Source organism: Manis javanica, chromosome 1, assembly GCF_040802235.1.
Source record: "Manis javanica isolate MJ-LG chromosome 1, MJ_LKY, whole genome shotgun sequence".
Taxonomy (NCBI): domain Eukaryota; kingdom Metazoa; phylum Chordata; class Mammalia; order Pholidota; family Manidae; genus Manis; species Manis javanica.
Window position 1 is genome coordinate 42,741,482 of NC_133156.1, and position 18,372 is coordinate 42,759,853.

The 18,372-nt window shown below is 35.7% G+C and overlaps 1 protein-coding gene and 1 long non-coding RNA gene across 4 annotated transcripts in view; one reads left to right on the top strand and one right to left on the bottom strand.

Annotated features, from left to right (window-relative positions):
- LOC140848423 (uncharacterized) overlaps positions 1–4,347 on the bottom strand; it is a 54,602-nt gene extending 50,255 nt beyond the window's left edge. Inside the window, exon 1 of the long non-coding RNA XR_012129253.1 lies at positions 4,199–4,347. This is a non-coding gene — a long non-coding RNA (uncharacterized lncRNA). The remainder of the gene's footprint in view (positions 1–4,198) is intronic.
- The window catches only part of GABRG2 (gamma-aminobutyric acid type A receptor subunit gamma2), a 99,260-nt gene that overhangs the window by 49,347 nt on the left and 31,541 nt on the right, over positions 1–18,372 (top strand). The window lies entirely within an intron of this gene.

An 18,372-nucleotide genomic window follows, 5' to 3' on the forward strand; every position in this document is an offset into this window, starting at 1 on the left:
GGCCTCCTATGTTCCAGGCACCATTAATAGGGTCAAGACTGTAAATTAGACATGATCCTTGCCCTTGAGCATCCCGCAGTTCAGTGAATTGACAATGAGCCAGATCTAACTGAATTTTAAATAATTTTTACATGAATCTCTATGCAGCAAGCCTGGTGAAGCACCAGCCACAGAAATCCATACTTTTTACTACATCAGACACATTAATACCTACATGCTTCAATAGCATGCCATCCTCATTCCTTTTTTTTTTTTCTGAATGAAGGAACCATTATCCTAAAAATATCTCAAAGTCTTAAAATACCTTAGCTTACATTTGGAATATAATTTGAATGCATCAGTACAGCCATTATCCTGTTTAAGAGCTATTGTAGTTCCTGATTGTGACTGTCCCAGGAGCCTCTTTTAGCAAGTTGCCTACCTCTACCTACCCCTCTTTCTGACAGTTGGGATGTTCACTCCTGTGCCTACAATGCCTAGTGTCTCCCAGACAGAGGCTGGTGGGAGAGATATCTGCAGAGACCAACTGGCACACTCCGGAGTTTGCTTTTGGAACCTTTGCTAAAATATCACCACTGTGGTGTTTCAGCAGTTATGCCAGCTTAATGCTGAGTGAGATGGTTTCTGCTGGCTTTCCTCTGTCTTTTACATTTAATTTTAGGTGCCTGGAAGTACCAGGCATGAGCTCTGCATTCAGACAATTCTGATCTATCTGTTGCTGTAGATATAAGTCACTTGATGCTGTACCCAGTGTTTCCACCCTCCGTCCCCAGGATTTCTTTCTGTAGCCTAGGAGAATACAGTAGATCATAGTCAAGGAGAGTCTCAAGTTCTCTTTGAGATCTTTAGCTCTAGCATTGCAATTTCATGCCTAAACATGAAATTATACCTTCTAGAATTCTCTGTACAGTGGACACAGGAGCAAGTTGCGGTCAGCACTCCAGGCCTAGAGCATTTACTTGGATACTGGATCTTTCTGGACTAAGAGGCAGACTTGGGAGAATTCTGGATGAGGAGTCAGATAACCTGAGGTCTGGTGCCATCTCTGCAAGCTGTGTGGACTTGGACAAAGTTCTAGCCTTCCTGAGCCACAGTTTCCATGCCCACAAATAATAGGACTAAAATACTCTTTTTAGTCAACCATATTGAATCTTTATAATACTTAAGTGGGACTGAAGTATATGAAATTGGATTTGTAATTACAAATAATTCTATAGGATCATTTTACAACATTATACAAGAAGGAAAACTAGACAGTTTAGATTAAAAATTCCCATTAAAATATAGTAGAAAATCCAGTATCACCTTCTTGACACAAAATTATTCTTCAGGCACTTTGTTCATTATTTATCTAATATTTCCTGGGCATATATGATAAAACACTGTACCTAAGGGATATTAGGTTCAAAGTTATATGAGGCATGGATCTCACTTTGTTTTCCCTAGTTATTTATTCAAATAGTTGTAAAACTGTAGAAGCATTCTTTATTTTCCCTAATTCACTTCAAAGTGAATAGTATGCGCAGCTACCCTTCCCACTCCCTCTGTTGAAAGTATTGACGAATGTCCATAGCAATTGGAATACTTGAGATTCATGAGTTATTCTATTACATGTCCATATAATTCTCCTGAATTTAATATTTAAGAGATTCAGTTTGTACCCAAATCCCTTAAGGACTGTTGAACTACTATTTTGATGACATATTATATATTACATGAAGTCGTATATTTAAGTGTGGGCTAGTTGTGAATGATTATAAAAATAATAAATATTAAAACAAATTTTACACTTGGTGTTTTTAAAGTGGGTGAATTTAGATTAATGGTTTATAGATTTGGGGTCTATTACGTATGAGAGGCAGGTAACATTTTGATAAGCAATTGGCAGGCTCTTGGTCAAAGAAAGAGCTTTGGGTCTGTGTTTTAAAATGGTGGGTAAAAAAAAATTTTTTTTAGGTTTTTAGGTTAAAATGCATTTAAAAATGTTGTATAAGTCATATTGATTAATACCTACTAAAAACAACTTTAATTAATTGATCTCCCACAAGCTGTTTGTATTTGATGAGAGGGCTTCTTCTTTATAAGACTGAATATAGATAAAGTGCCAGGAAAGCCCACCTTCATTATTATCTCCTGAGTGGCTAGCACAGGATCTGGCACAGAATAGAGGCTCCATCAATATCTGTTGTGGAATTGAAGGAAGATAGCTAGAACAGAGTCACGGAGATAGAAGCATTGAACTGAATCATGAAAATAGGGAGAAATTAGGTTTGACAGAAATGTGGACAGAGCAGAAAGAATATCAGTGTGTCCTATTGACTGCAAGGAGGGTTTATTGTAATGTAAGATTCATAGGCATATCTCAGAAAATTATTCAAAATTCTGTGATGGTACTTCTCATAGTTGTTGGCCTTGGATACTGAGGGTATGACATCAGGGAACATTAATTCCTGTTTTTGCTGAAAGATCTTAATTTGGCATTTGAATGTCTCTGTCTTTAAAATGTGGAAGAGCTAGAAATCAAAGGGTCATGTAGAAACATGCATGCATGGATAAATCAGTGTTCCCACCAACTTTGCAATGTCTCGGTGTCACTGAAGACAAAAGCCAGTTTTAAAATTTTTCTTTAAAGTACATAGAAAGGCATAATAGAATTTGTGGAATTAAATGAGATGAGTTTAATATATATCTTTCCTTATTCCACTAACCTAAAGCCCGAAATATTTTGCTGACTTCGTATAGAACACACCAGATATGCATACACACACATACACAAACACACTGATATATATGCTCATTTTAAAATCTGACAACATATGTGCTTATATACTTTGAATTAATTTGGGATTATGAAGAATTAAAGTTGTGTTTGCTAAACTTAAGGAGGAAGTTGGATATTTAAGTGCAACTCATAGATCCTGTATCTTGATAATTGAGAGGTAGAACTCTGTTGCAAAGTTGCATCTGTAAGAACTAAATAAAACCAAACCAAATTAAACTAAATTCTTCTATAAAATGTAGTGAATATTGCCTACATCACAGGATTATCATGAGATATAAAGGGACTGCTGAGGAAGAAGAATTTTCCTTTATCCTTCAAGGTTCTTCTAGCTGCTCTAAGAATCAAGTTGATATGAGACAGATTAACAGGAGAAGAAAACCAAAGTTTAATTACATTTGTACAAAAGACCAATAATAAAGTTGAGACCCAAAGAAATGGCCAAGACACACAGCTTTTATGCATTTTAGACAAAGAAATATAAATCTGTGAGAATGGGCAGGACAAAGAAAACTTAGGTTTGGAAGCTTCCATTAGTAAGGAATTCTAATAGTATTTGGGCCTGGGTAGTAAATTAGTAAGAAAAAAAGTAACAAGATTTGTTTATAAAGGCTTCTTTGGCCTTGAATTCCCTGTCTCTGATGGTGAGGATGCCTCATTACCAGGGGCAGAGAGCACCTTTCACATGGGAGATTTATTTCCTGGTTTTAAGGCAAGGAGACATAAGGGTGTAGAGGTTTCAGAGAATCCCTTCTGTCTCTGCTGTTTCTCTAGCTGTTTCAACTCAAAGTAATCAATATGTCAAAGTGGCACATTTGGGGCAGCCTGCCCTTGGTCCCTACAGGATATACTGTAGGAAATGGGTCTTGCCCCCTAGCTGACAGAGGGAATGATGGAGCATGTCAGTTTCTCCACTACCCCATACAATTCTATTCCTCTCCATGAAATACTCAGCCCCTTTCTGTATGGCCAAGTCACACACAACCTTCAAACCCAAGACACAGTAACACTGTGTATATGACATTTTCCCTGGCTGTTGCTGCACATATACTATCTTCAACATTTGTATCGTACTTACAGTTCACTACCAAGCAGCTAAGGACTTATTTGGTTCTTGCCCTCCACATGGATTGTAACTTCACTGAAAACACAGATGTATTAAATAATCGCTGCTGTGGCATAATTTAGAGTGGATGTTTGGTGGAAGCTCAGTGCATACTTGGGGAATGTCTAATGTCTAGTTGGTCATTGGTTCTACTAAAGAAAGAATGGCCTACATTTTCCAAGTTAAGTAAAGATATTTATATTCCCTTTGTCTAGTGTAGTCTAAGTAAAGTTTACTCTTAGAATCAAAACATGTGTCAGATAGTATTTTTCAAGTTACAAGTATGAAATTCAGTAACTAAAAAAAATGCTTACCAAAGATCTGGCTTCTCTCCAAGTCTTCCATGTGATACCCTTGGCATTGGCCTTATCCTCAGACTCTGTACAGGGCCACCGTGGAGATCCAACTTCTTACTGTACAATAGCAAAATGGCAGTGGTGAGACCAGACCTCAGATCTTCCCACCACACTCTGAAAGATGGAATCTCTCCTTGGACTTCCTGTTATTTTTCTTCTCTCAACTTTAAATTTGGCCAGTTTCATATCCCTGAGCCAATCCTGGCAGCCGTGAGGAAAGGATCATCATACTAATCCCCATTCTAGGGTCTGGAGTGGAATGAGTACCACCCACATTCCATGGCTGAGAAAGGAGAAGAGTGAATTCCCAAAGGGAATTTGGGGTATTTTGGTCAAAGAAGAAGAGAGGGAGGAGTAGTGAGAAAGGGAGCAGTAAACATGCATTACAGTGGTGCTCTTTGGCTTCAAGCTAGAGAACATTAGAATGAAATCCCAATAATAAGAAAAATAAGTAGGAAGAAAAATCAGTTTAAAAATATGTTAGCATCAAATTTACTACTTCTCATTTAATGTTAAGCTTAGAGGTTAAGAGCAATCTTTGGTGTCAGACTTAAAGCAGAGTTTGTTTTCTTGTATTCCTTTAACAATGTATTTATTATTGGTGGAAAAGGCTCAGGGTAGGAAATGGTATTTTCCATAGCAAACTTATTAGACAACATTATTAGTTGATATTTATTTTAGTCATTTTATGGACTAGAAATGGAACTGAAGCCAATAATAGAGATACAAAGCAATAAATCTGGGTAACAGCAGATTATGAGTGCTGTACAGCCCAGACAGGTTACATTGTGCTACAGTAGCAATTACATTGCCATGTCTAACTTCAAAGGGGATGAATGAGTGGTTTCCTACCGTGGTCCAGAAAGAAAGGAGAATGGGATTATTTGTGAACTGTACCATACTTTGAAGGAACTATGAAAATGCATAACAGATGCTTAATAAAACATTTTAGGAATTTAAGCTATATTTATTTGGCCACCAAAACATACATTTCTAACTGAGAATGAGAGAATTTTTGAGCAGGGCAGTGTAACACATTATAAAGAATATTATCATTAGAGTCATATCAGTCATGTTCTTATCCTGCCTCTGACACTTACTGGCCTGTCTCTGAACAAATCACTTTAAGATCTAGGGCCTCAGTTTCCTCATCTTTATAATTAAGGTAATAAGACATCTTTCATAGGAATATTGTGAAAACAACATAAAATCAAATGTAAAACACTAAATTCAATTCTAGGCAAATAGTAAGTATTCAGTAACTTCCAACTATTAAAGTCTGTAGAGTCTTATCCATATGTGATCTCAAGTTAGTAATTCGAAAATTAAAGTTTTTATTTCAGTAAAAATAACAGGGTTTGATCTCAACTCATTTGGCAGAAAGAACTGACCTGAAAAGCCATGAAGCTTGTTATAGACTTTATCCCATTTGGTATAAATAGTCATACACTTTCCTGCAGAAACATAAACATGTTTGATTATGACTACTGCTCCAGATCCTTCTGAACTGTTCCATATTCTATGTCATATGCATAGTGTTACTTCTGTAAATTGTTTTAAAAATGGTTTCAAAATCACATCTGTCCCCAACAGGTGTGGGGTAAAGGATTTTATGTTTTTACTTAAATCCCTGCAATTGGTTGAAATGACTGTATATCCACTCATGTCAGTCATGAAAATAACTTATGGAGACAATTGATTTTTTTCCCCTTTAAAGCAGTGAAAGGGCTTTGAAATAAAGAGGTAGGATTGCAATCATTCAGCTGTTGTTTTACTCCAAACCTTTGTTAATTGTCGCTTTATCCCTTTGATTATTTTAGCATAATTTCCAACAACACAAGGGTATTTCATCATCACTTTGCTACTTAAAATACAGATTTCCAGTTACCCTCTCATACCTGTAGAATTAGAATCTCCATAGGTGTGGCCTTAGAATCAGCATTTTAAACAGGATCCCAAGGTGATGCTTAGCAGAAGAAAGCTCGAGAAGTGCTGTCTCTGATGCTAAGAATAAGCTGGCCTTTTTGTTGCCTCTTGCATAAGTGATTCAGTCTCACCTCCCATATTTTTTCTGATATTGCATTGTGTAATGCATTCTGTATTCCTACTTCCAAGGGTATAATTTGAAGTTCCTTCCATTGTATTTGACATGCTTTGATCCCCTGGCATGCTTTGCTGTACCTTTCTTATTGCCAATGGTCATCATTGGGCCTCCTAAGTAGAGGTCTTGCAACAGCTCCTGGAAAAGGAGAATGCTTTAACCTTCTTCAGAAAATTAATTCGGAGAGAGCTAGGAATACTTAGGAAACTCTAGTTCTCCTTTCAGAAATGGCAGGAATGTAACAAAACATATGAACATATGTTTTTTTTCCTACTCTAACATATGAATGAAGTTAATAAGAGGTGTGTGATGATGTAGGTTATCTCTATGGTCAAATAACACTGGAGAGGTTCAAATATTTTAAAGAGAAACATCTTAAGTAGACATTAACTTAGAATCATTAACTCCCAACTGGCTATGGTACTTCAAACATGCATGGTTAAAACATGGGCTCAGTAGTCAGAATATTTGAGGTTTAAGTCACAAACCCACAACTGAACAGTTTAGTAAGTCACTCATGCTGTCTATTATAAGATATCTCTTCATCTATAACATGGAGACAATAATAATATGTACCTCAAAGTTTACTTGGATTTGATGAGTAATATAAAGGGCAAAATACAGTGCTTGGTGTTTGTATTTTAACAGAAGATTATCTTAATTCCATTCTAGAATTGGATTATTTTATTAGGAAAATATCTGTAGACAGGAAAATCAAGATACATTTGTAAGCATCCTTATACACTGCCAGGTGGAAATTAGCCCCAAGAAAATAAAACTGTTTGTTAAACAATTTATGATAACCTCTGTATGTCAGTGACATCCAGAGATGAACATGGACTAAGGGGTATAAAGCTGTTGATCCAATTGGCTGTTAGTAAACTCTGTTGAGATCAATATGAATAGCAAATGTGGATGTATATAAGCTAAGAAGTATAAAACAGGAATTCTTTACAAGAAATTCCAAAGAGTCCAATTCCAAAATTGTACCCTTAGCATTCTTCCATAAGCATGTTATATTTTGAATTGTTAGGTTGGAAGCCCAAGCTATTCCATAGACATGGGAAAGTTGAGGCCTAACAGAGCTAGGCAGCACTTCCAGAACACTGGGCTAAATAGTGGCACAGCTAGGATTCAAAACAACATGCCTTGACTGCTGTTACATCCAGTGTAGTTGTCACTATAGGGGTCATATCACTTGATGAAACTTTCATCATAAATGTACCAAAATTTAAAATAACTTATAAGTTCATTCTTTGCTCCTCCATTTGCAATTCATGATCATTTGCTTCAAGCCTCATTTCCATTAGTAGCATTGCTGGCCCCACCGATGAAACTGGAAAAAAAAAAAGAAAATCAAAACTTTGTCATGGGGTCTATGAAATTCCATGAAATGAAAATGACCTCATTTAATGACATGCCATGATATGACCTCTTGATTTATATGGAATATAAATCAGACAAGTCAATAACAACTAAATAGACCTTTGTAGATACCATCTATAGGCTAAAACTTTGCTTGATACAGCTTTTCCAACTGCAGTGATATTTTACTTTTATTGTGAGCATTTTTATTGCAGAATAACATACATAGAGAAAAGTACAAAAAACAATTTTTGGCTCAATGGATTTTTTACAAACACACCCATGTTCTCACTACACAAATAAAAACACAGAATATTACTAACGCCATAGAAGACTTCCTAATAAAATACTCTTAGTACCCACTTACCATTACCCATATCACTATTCTTGTTTTATTTTCTTAGCTAACTTTTATCAATTTCCAAAATTTATACAGGTGGGATAATACACTATGTACTTAGTATCTATTATCTTAGATATGCTGGGTTCATCCATGTTGTTAGGAGCAACAGTCCATTTCTTTTCATTGATAGAATAAGCAACTGCATGAATATACCACAACTTACTATTCTACATATGATGAACATTTTGGTTGTTTTATATTTGGTCGCTATAAATAATGTTGCTATAAACATTCATGCATATGTCTTTTGGTGAATATATTTCTTTCAGATATATACCTGCAAATAAAATTTTATGATAGATCAGAAAGTACACAGATATACAGCTTTTATAGAAACTGCTAGTTTACCAAGGTGATTATATCAGCTTATACTCCTCCTATAAATTTCAGGTACTGTATGTCCTAGCCAAGACTTGTGATTTGCAATGTCATTTTTAATTAAGGAAAAAAAAATAGCTATTCTGATGGATGAATGGTGGTATCTCACTGTAGTTTTTTTTATTGAAGAATAGTTGGTACAATATTATTTTGGTTTCAGGAGTATAACATAGTGATTCAATGATTAGATATATTGCAAAATATTTACCACAATAGGTGTACTTACCAATTGTCACCATACAAAGAGATTATAATATTATTGACTATATTCCCTATGCTATATTTTCATCTGCATAACTTATTTATTGAATAATTGGAAGTTTGTATTTCTTTGGCCCCTTCACCTGTTTTGCCTATTCCCTACCCACTTCCACATGGCAACTACCAGTTTGTTCTTCATGTTTATTAGTCTATTTCTGTTTTGTTCATTTGTTTTATTTTATGTAAAAGAAATCATATGGTATTTGTCTTTCTCTGCTTGGCTTATCTCACTTAGTATGATACTCTCTAGACCCATCCATATTGTTGCAAATGGCAAGAGTTCATTCCTTTTAATGACTGAGTAATATTCCATTGTTTGTATGTGCAACATCTTCTTTATTCCTCTATAGATTGATACCTAAGTTGCTTCCATACCTTGATTATTGTAAATAATGCTGCTGCAATAAACATAGAGGTGTGTTTATCTTTTTTAAATAATGATTTTATTTTCTTTGGGTAAATTCACAGAAGGGAGTAATTAGATTGTATGGTATTTCTATTTTTAATTTTTTGGGAACCTCCATACTATTTTCCATAGTGGCTGCACCAATGTACATTCCTACCAACTGTACATGAGGGTTCCCTTTTCTCCATGCCCTCATCAATACTCGTTATTTCTTGCTTTCTTCATACTAGCTATGCTGACTGGTGTGAGGTGATACCTCAATGTGGTTTTGATTTGCATCCCTGATGATTAATGATGTTGAGCATCTTTTTGTGCCTGTTGGCCCTCTGTGTGTCTTTGGAAAAATGTCTGTTTAATCCTTTGCACAGTTTTTAATTGGATTCTTTGTTTTCTTTAGTGTTGAGTTGTATGACTTCTTTATATTTCTTGGATATTAATCTCTCATCAGATATATCATTTGCATACAGTAGGTTGCCTTTCTGTTTTGTTGATGGTTTCCTTTTCTGTGCAGAAGTTTGATATAGTCCCACTTGTTTATTTTTGTTTACATATAAAACTCCCCTTGTCTGCAGAGACAAATCCAGAAAAAAATGACTAATGCTGATGATGTTAAAGAATTTATTGTCTATATTTTCTTCTAGGAGTTTTAGAGATTTATGTCTTACATTTAGGTCTTCAATCCATTTCAAGTTTATTTGTGTGCAGGGTGCAAGACAGTGTTCCATTTTCTTTTTCATATAGGTACCAATTTTCCCAACACCATTTATTGAAGACACTATCTTTTCCCCATTATATATTCTTGCTCCTTTGTCATAGATTAATTGACCATATAAGCATGGGTTTATTTCCCTACTCTCAAATCTGTTCCATTGATCTGTGTTTATTTTTGTGCCAGTACTATCAGTATGTATACTATATCTTTGTAGTATAATTTGAAACCAGGGAACATGATACCTCCAGCTCTCCACTTCTTTTTCAAGACTGCTTTGGCTATTCAGGGTCTTTTGTGGTTCCATACAATTTTTAGGATTAGCTGTTTTAGATGTGTGAAAATACCACTGCTATTTTGATAGGGAATGCATTGAATCTGTGGATTGGTTTGGTTAGTATGGACATTTAAAAAATATTAATTCTTCCTATCCATGAATATCTTTCCATTCTTTGTGTTGTCTTCAATTTTTTTCATCAGTGTGTCATAGTTTTCATTACACAAGTCTTTACCAACTTGGTTATATTTATTTCTAGGTATTTTTTCTTTTTGATGCAATTGTATATGATATTTTTTTTTCTTAATTTCTGTTTCTTCTAGTTTGTTATTTGTATACAGAAACACAACAGATTTCTGAATATTGATTTTTTATCCTGCAGCTTTAATGAATTTATTTATTAATTCTAAAAGTATTTTAGTGGAGTCTGCAGGGTTTTTTCTATATATAGTATCATGTCATCTACAAATAGTGACAATTTTACTTCTTCCTTACCAATATGGATGCCTTTTATTTCTTTTTCTTGTCTGATTTCTATGGCTAAGACCTCCAGCACTATGTTGAATAAGAGTGGTGAGAGTGGGTATCCTTGTTTTGTTCCTGATATTAGAGGGAAAGCTTTAAGCTTTTCATTATTAAGTATGATGTTAGCTGTGGATTTGTCACATATGGTCTTTATTATGTAGGGGTATGTTGCCTCTAACCCACTTTGTTGAGAGTTTTTTTCTTTTATCATGAATGGATGCTAATTTTTTTCAATGCTTTCTCAGCATCTGTTGATTTGACCATATGTTTTCTAGTGTTACTTTTGTTACTGTAGTGAATTACATTGTTTGATTTGCAGATATTGAGCCATCCTTGCATCTCTGGAATGAATCTCACTTAGTCATGGGGAATGATCTTTTTAATGTATTTTTGAATCAGGTTTGCTTATATTTTTTGAAGGTTTTTGCATCTATGTTCATCAATGATTCTGGTCTGTAATTTTCTTTTTTTTGTAGTGTCTGTCTGAGTTTGGTATCAGGGTGATGATAGCTTCATAGAATGAAATTGGAAGCTTTCCTTTCTCTTCAATTTTTCAGAAGTTTGAAAAGGACATATATTAATTTTTCTCTTAATGTTTGGTAGAATTCTCTTATAAGCTATCAGTCCCTGGATTTCTGTTGGGAGATTTTTGATTACTAATTCTATTTTATTACGAGTAATTGCTCTGTTCAAATTGTCTACTTCTTTCTGTTTCAGTCTTGGAAGATTGCATATTTCTAAGAATTTACCCATTTCTTCTATCTGTCCAATTTGTTGACATATACTTTTTAAAAGTAGTCTCATAATCCTTTGTATTTCCGTGGTGTCATTTACAACGTCTCTTTCACTTCTGATTTGATTTGAGAATTCTCACTTCTTCATAAGTCAAGCTAAAGGTTTATCAATTTTGTTTATATTTTCAGAGAACCAGCTCTTAGTTTCATTGATCTTTTATATAGTTATTTTTTAAATTTCAGTTTTATTTATTTCTGCTCTAACCATCATTATTTCCTTTCTTCTCTTAAGTTTGCACCTTGTTCTTTTTTTTCTGGTTCCTTGGGTATAAGGTTAGATTGTTTATTTGAGATTTCTTCTGTTTCTTGAGGTAGGCCTGTACTGCTATAAACTTACCTTTTAGAATGGCTTTTGTTGTATCACAAATTTTTTAACCATTGTATTCCTATTTTCATTAGTCTCCAAGTATTTTTTGATTTCCTCTTTTATTTCTTCTTTGACCCATTCATTTTTAGTAACTTGTTTAGCCTCCACATGTTTGTGTTTTTCCCTTTTTTCCCCCTTATAATTGATTTTCAGTTGTATACCATTGGGGAAGGACAATATATTCTATATAATTTCAGTCTTTTTTTTAATTTATTGAGACATTTTTTGTGGCCCAGCATGTGCTTTCTCCTGGAGAATGTTCCGTGTGCATTTGTAAAGGAGGTGTGTTCTGCTGCTTTTGGATATGGTGTTCTGTATATATCTAAGTCCATCTGGTCTAATGTGTAGTTCAAAGCTGTGTTTCCTTCTTGATTTTCCATGTAGATGATTCATACATTAATGTAAGTTGGTGTTGAGGTCCCCTACTATTACTGCCAATTTCTCCCTTTATGTCTGTTAATATTTGTTTTGTGTATTTAGGTGCTTCTGCGTTAGGTGCTTAGATATTTATAATTGTTTTATCTTCTTGTTGGATTGAGCCCTTTATTATTATTATTAAATATCCTTGTCTCTTGTTACAGTCTTTGTTTTAAAGTCTATTTTGTCTTACATAAGTACTGCTACTCCAGTTTCACTTTTATTTGCATGGAATAACTTTTTCCATCCAATTTCAGTCTGCATATATCTTTCGGTCTGAAGTGAGTCTCTTGTATGCAGCATATAGATGAATCTTGTTCTTCTAATCCATTCAGTCACTCTATGTCTTTTGGTTGGAGTACTTAAACCATTTACATTTAAAATAATTATGGAGAGATATCTACTTACTGCCATTTTGTTAAGTGTTTCTGGTTGTTTTGTTTTTATTCTACTCTGGTCCTTTCTTATTTTTTTGCTGTCTTATGTATGCTGATTTTTAGGGTTATTTTGGATTCCCTTCTTGTTAATTTTTGTGCATCTGTTATAGTTTTTTGGAGTGTGGTTACTATGGAGTTGATATATGATGTCTTATGTATATTACAGTCTATGTTAAGTTGATGGTCATTTAAGTTTGAATACATTCTAATAGCCCTACATTTCTTACTCTCCCCTTCTGTGTTTTATGTATATAATGTCTTCTTTTACACCATTTTATTTAGTGATTCCCTTAATTAATTTTTAGAAGTAATCAATTTTACTAATTTTGTCTTTCAATCTTAATACTAGCTTTTAAGTGTCTGATCTATTACCTTTGCTAAATGTTTGTTTTTACCAGTGAATTTTTTTTTCATAATTTTCTTGGTTCTGTTTGTGGCATTTTCTTTTTCCCTTAAAGAAGTTTCTTTGACATTTGTTAACAGGCTGGTTTAGTGGTGGGAACTCCTCTGAAGTATCTGAGAAGCTCATTATCTCTCCTTCAATTCTGAATGATAACTTTGCTTGACAGTAATCTTGGTTAGAGGTTCTTTTCCTTTCAGCTATTTAAATAGATCATGCCTCTCTGTGTCTATACTGGGCATTGCTTTTACTCTAGTTGTGCCTAATCTGGACTTCCTGCTTATTGCTATTTTGCTCATGTGGACATAGATTCACTTTTCTTCCAAATTTTATGATGACCATAGTTTGGAGATGTTGCTTCTATAGTAAGAATTATCTTAAATGTTTCACGTACAAAAGTATTGACGCAGTGATTTTGAGTACATTCCTTGGAGTCAGACAGGCTTGTTTACCAGTACTAGCTTTGCGGCATATGAAATAACCGCAGTCAAGTTTCCTAACCTCTATAAATCTCAGTTTCTCATTTGTAGAACAGTAATAATTGAATTCTTCAATTACTGTAATGACCAAAGGAGTAATGACATAAAAATTACTGCTGTAATCATAGAATATACAAACATCTACACTGTTCTCTGTTCCTTTTGGGATGGAGGGATAGATATGTTATATCCTGAGATGACTTTCACTTTCTGATAGAGAAATTGGAGGAATTTATTGCCTGTAGTTTTATTTCTCTTAATTCCTAGGATTCATATTTATTTGGTTCCAGTTGCATCTTCAGGGAAGCTCTGTTTGGTACCCGAGTCCTTTTGAATTCTTTAGGATTTCAATGTTATCCCACAGTCTTCTGTGTGTCCTTTCTATTGTTAATGTCTCTTTTTACAAATCACACTGAACTTCATTACAAAGGTATAAAATAGTCAAAGGGCATCTGAGTTATAGTGACCAAGCCATTTCCTGCCACGATGGTGGGTTTCACGGGCTCTGAAGAGCCTCAGTTCAGAGGTACACAGCAGCTACACTTGGAGGCCTGACAGGTGTTTGTTGGGATCCTGTACACTATTTCGGAGAGTTAGGATTCCCAGATTTATAGATAGCACCTGTTAATTACTTCAAAGTTACTGAGGCAAGAGGATGCCTGAACTGATTAAGGAACATCAAGAAGGTCAGTTTGGCAGGAAATAGGCATCGAGCACCACATCAAGGTGGTGGTTTTGACACGTGAGTATGATAAATGGCAGTAGAGTTGAGAGAGTGTGAGAGAGTGATTCAATGATCAACCAAAGAATTTACACAGAGTAAGGAGAAAGGATATTCAGGGAGTGAGGGAGAGTAAAAGGTTCTAGAAACCATGGACTGCTGATCCCTGTTGGGTCAAAAGATTTTTGAGGCCAAAGCAAGTTAACTAAAAACAGATAAGAGATGTTATTCATAGTAAGAATCATAAAACAGAGATTATGGAAAAGTCGCAGTTATTAATTTAAAAAAATGGTGTTGGGTATGCCACTCAAGTGAATGAATGAAGTAGTGTTGAGGTCAATGCATTGCATCATCAGACTAGAGGAATTAAGGAACTCACAGAACAGAGTTTTGTAAAGATCATACAGTGATCTTTGGAAACTCTGACACTATACATAAGTTGTGTCAGAGAGTGTGAATAGTGAGCCAGGAGTTAAAATCTTCAAGTAATTAGGGGGTAATGATCTGGCAAATTAAGATTAGACATTATAGGTTCAAGGCAGCTAGTGTTTGGGTGGCTGTTGGGAGTGTGGTTGAGAGGAGTTATCTATGACTCCATCTTCATCCATATAGATAAGGAAATGCATTCTAGAGAACCAGATGTTTATTCAAGTATATGATCCAGCCTCCACCCTAGTTGATCCCTGATGATTGGAAAAGCCTAGGGAAGTCATTATCTTATAGTGTGTAGATTCACTTTTGACCTTTGTTGTGAGTGGATAAGATTATAGTAAGTGTGAGACTCTACCTGACACCTTTAAATAGAGTTAAACTGAAAGAAAAAAAGAGGGGATAGATGAAAGAAAAAGAGGGGATGCGAACTAAACAGTCCAAGCAGGTTCATTTCTAAACCTGAGAGGGACCCCTCTGTTCTGGCCAGCAGAACAAAGGAAAAAAGGGGTCTCTAACAGGCCTAGAGGCTTTTTATGGCCAGGTTTTTTGGTAGGCTTTTTTAGGGGAGGGGTCAGGGGAAAGGTGGACTTGTGGCTTGCTCATGTGCCCTCTGGAGAATGCTTGTAGCCTACCTAATATGAAACCTAGGTCTCTCTGAGATGGTGGGTGGGCTTATTCGAAAGATAATATTCAGGTCTGGATTCTATCAAACTTTGGGGGAAGGCATATGTTATCCTAGCATGAGGCTTCCCTATTCACCCTATTCATTGGGGTGGCTTGTCTAGGGAATGCTGCATATTGCTCTCAGGCTGAATTCCAAATTCTTTAGCATGATATACATGAACCTCAATACCTACTTCTCCAAGCTTTCCTTGTTTACTTTCCCCTTCACTCAATACCAATCTTAGGTTATCACCATAAGAACTGTTTGCAGTTTCCCAAATATTTCAGGCTGTCAGGTGCCTCAGGATATGTACTTCTGTTTCCTTAGCATAGAATATTTGCATTCTTTCCTTGACAACTCCTACTTATCATTCATCATTCAGTTGAGATGAAACAACACTGAGACTGTTTACATTCCTCTTCCTTTATTCACCTTCATGGGGTTTATAATGGTTCTATGAATGGCCTATTTACCTCTCACTGTACATGAAGGGCACTTTATAAGCTGAAACTTTCTTGTTTACTCTTGTTTTCAGTCTCTACCACTGAGAGTGGCTAGTGATCAAAAAACATTGGTTGCTATAAATATATTTAAATTCTATTAGTGATTAATCTTCCTTAACTTTTTTAAATTCACAATGACAAATTCCAGAAGTAATTCCCAGGAATCACTACTTCTTCAAACTTTCCTTCACTAGAATTCAACAGTGGCACTCCTAAAGATGATAAAAGAGGGAAAAATTCTTAAATACAGGCATATAAGCAATGGAGATTAAGAGACCAGGATAGCCTGAAGCTCCTTAATTCATGTTAGGGACTGCTTTCAGCAAGTTATAAAATCTCCACATGCTGACAAAACTGTGTATCTTGAGTATGAATATCAGTTTTTCTGGCATGAAAATCACCTCTTCACTATTGTGCATAGTTGAGATACTTGGGGTAAATGGATTTCCTCCAAAATTAAAACTATGCTTAAAAAAACTAAGATTATTTTAGGTTCATAAGAGGATGTTTTAGTCTATCCTTTCTACCTAATCATCTATATGATCTGCTTTAGGGTTTATGACTAAATGTAAGATTTTTTGTAAGATTATATAATTGCAACTATCCTTATGTATCTTATAATCCAACCACCATTGAAAGCTCACGTCTCCAGACATGGTCAATACTGAGGTTTGGCCTTAAAGGTGGATTAGACCATCAGTCTTCTCAATGTGTGGTTTTGCTAGGGACGTTCTGTATTTTCCTCAGTTCTTGTCCCTGCTGCAAAAAAGAATTGAATGGCAGATACACAGTAGTGAAGAAGAATAAAAGTTTTATTCAAAGTTACTTAAAGAGAGAAAAATTGCAGGCTTCCTCAGGGAGGAGAGGTACCCCAAAAGGCTGGAGAGAGAAAGTGCACACTCTAAGAAAGCGGAGTGTGGGCTACTTCAGAGAGAGGGAGATGCTCTGAAGATTGGAGAGAAAGTCAAAGTTATGTACTTACAAAGTTCAGGTGACCTCAGAGAGAGGTATACACTGAAAATTTGGGGGTTCTCCCTTTTAAGGATTTTTCAGGAATGTGACAAAGGGCTGGGGGTACATATTTGTTAAGTGATCCAGAATATTTAAAATTAACTTAACACAAGAAATTTACTGCTCTGATTTTTCTCTGAGATACTGGCTTCTTGGTCTGGGAACATATCAAACAAGGCTGCCTGCCCAGCCCCCAAGGTGGGCTGAGTTATTGTCTGTTTGTTAAACAGTTAAGTTAAGAATCTTACTTCTTAACTTCCTGGGTTTTAAAATGCAATTTTATCTTTAAGATAGAATCCTTCCTGCCTTTTACCATGTTGTGCACGGCTGGGCCTCCTTGCTAAATTAGTTGCCCAGGTTGCAAATTACTTGATTAGGGCTGAAGAAGGAAAACAGCATATAGGTAAAGTTAAAAAAATAAGCTGGGCCTGCATGATTAACACAATAAAGACATGGGCTGTGATGAGATACTTGCCCTTATCTGGGGAACATTCAAACATTTCCAGGCCAAGTTGCTCTTGGTCTTTTGAGCTTTACCTGATTAGTTCACTAACTCTGTGAGTCTTTTCTGTCTCTCTAGTTTTAACTGATTAACTTTTGAGTCCCTTGTAGTGGGCTTTACTGGCCTTCATTCTCTCTCCATCTCACTTATATCTACTTCCCTGCCTAACAGTTTTAGTGGCTCTGGATGTAATTCTAGATTCATGTGTGTCATGATGCCAGAAATCCCAATACTAAAAATCTTGTCCACTGAGTTAAAGCTCTGTGTCTACAGGAGTTCCCCTATAAATTGCAATGCTGCTAGGAAAGATAATCACTAGACACCTAGTCTATCATGTTGTCTTTCTACCAGATAAACTAAATGGGAAAGAATATGACACAGAAGGGAATTGAGTATAGATATGAAGAAAAATGTTCCAAGGGATTGAGTAATTTACCTAAAGCCATATACCTGTAAGAACTACAGTCATGGTGCAGATCCAGATTTGACCTCAAAGCTCACACTATTTTCATTGCATAAACTTGATTAGAGCACCGAGTATTTCTCAAGGCAAGTGGGTCAGGCAGAGGCCCTGTGTGAAGTTAGGCAGGGGACAGAGGGAAGATCTTTGGTCACACAGGACAGAGAGCATTAGAAAGACCAGGGAAATGGAGAACATGAGGTATAAGTTCAGCCTGTGTTATGTTTTCCTTAGATCCTTAGGATTAAGCAGAAAAAGAGAAAAATGCTATTTTCTTATAGCTGACAGTCCAACTTTCTGAATGCTTTTCCTTTTTTGGGCTTACAAAACGTGGCTACATGCCAAGCCAAGTATCTCTTCAGCCTAGTTCTCCTGAGTTCTCTTCCCTGGCTGAGGTACAGTGAGGAGCTGTATTGATTTCAGCTTAGATATTCATCTGGGATTTTCAGCCTATATTCAACAAGTGGTGTTCTTTTACTCTTGGAGACAGAGACACTATCAGTCTCTCCCTGGAGGACAG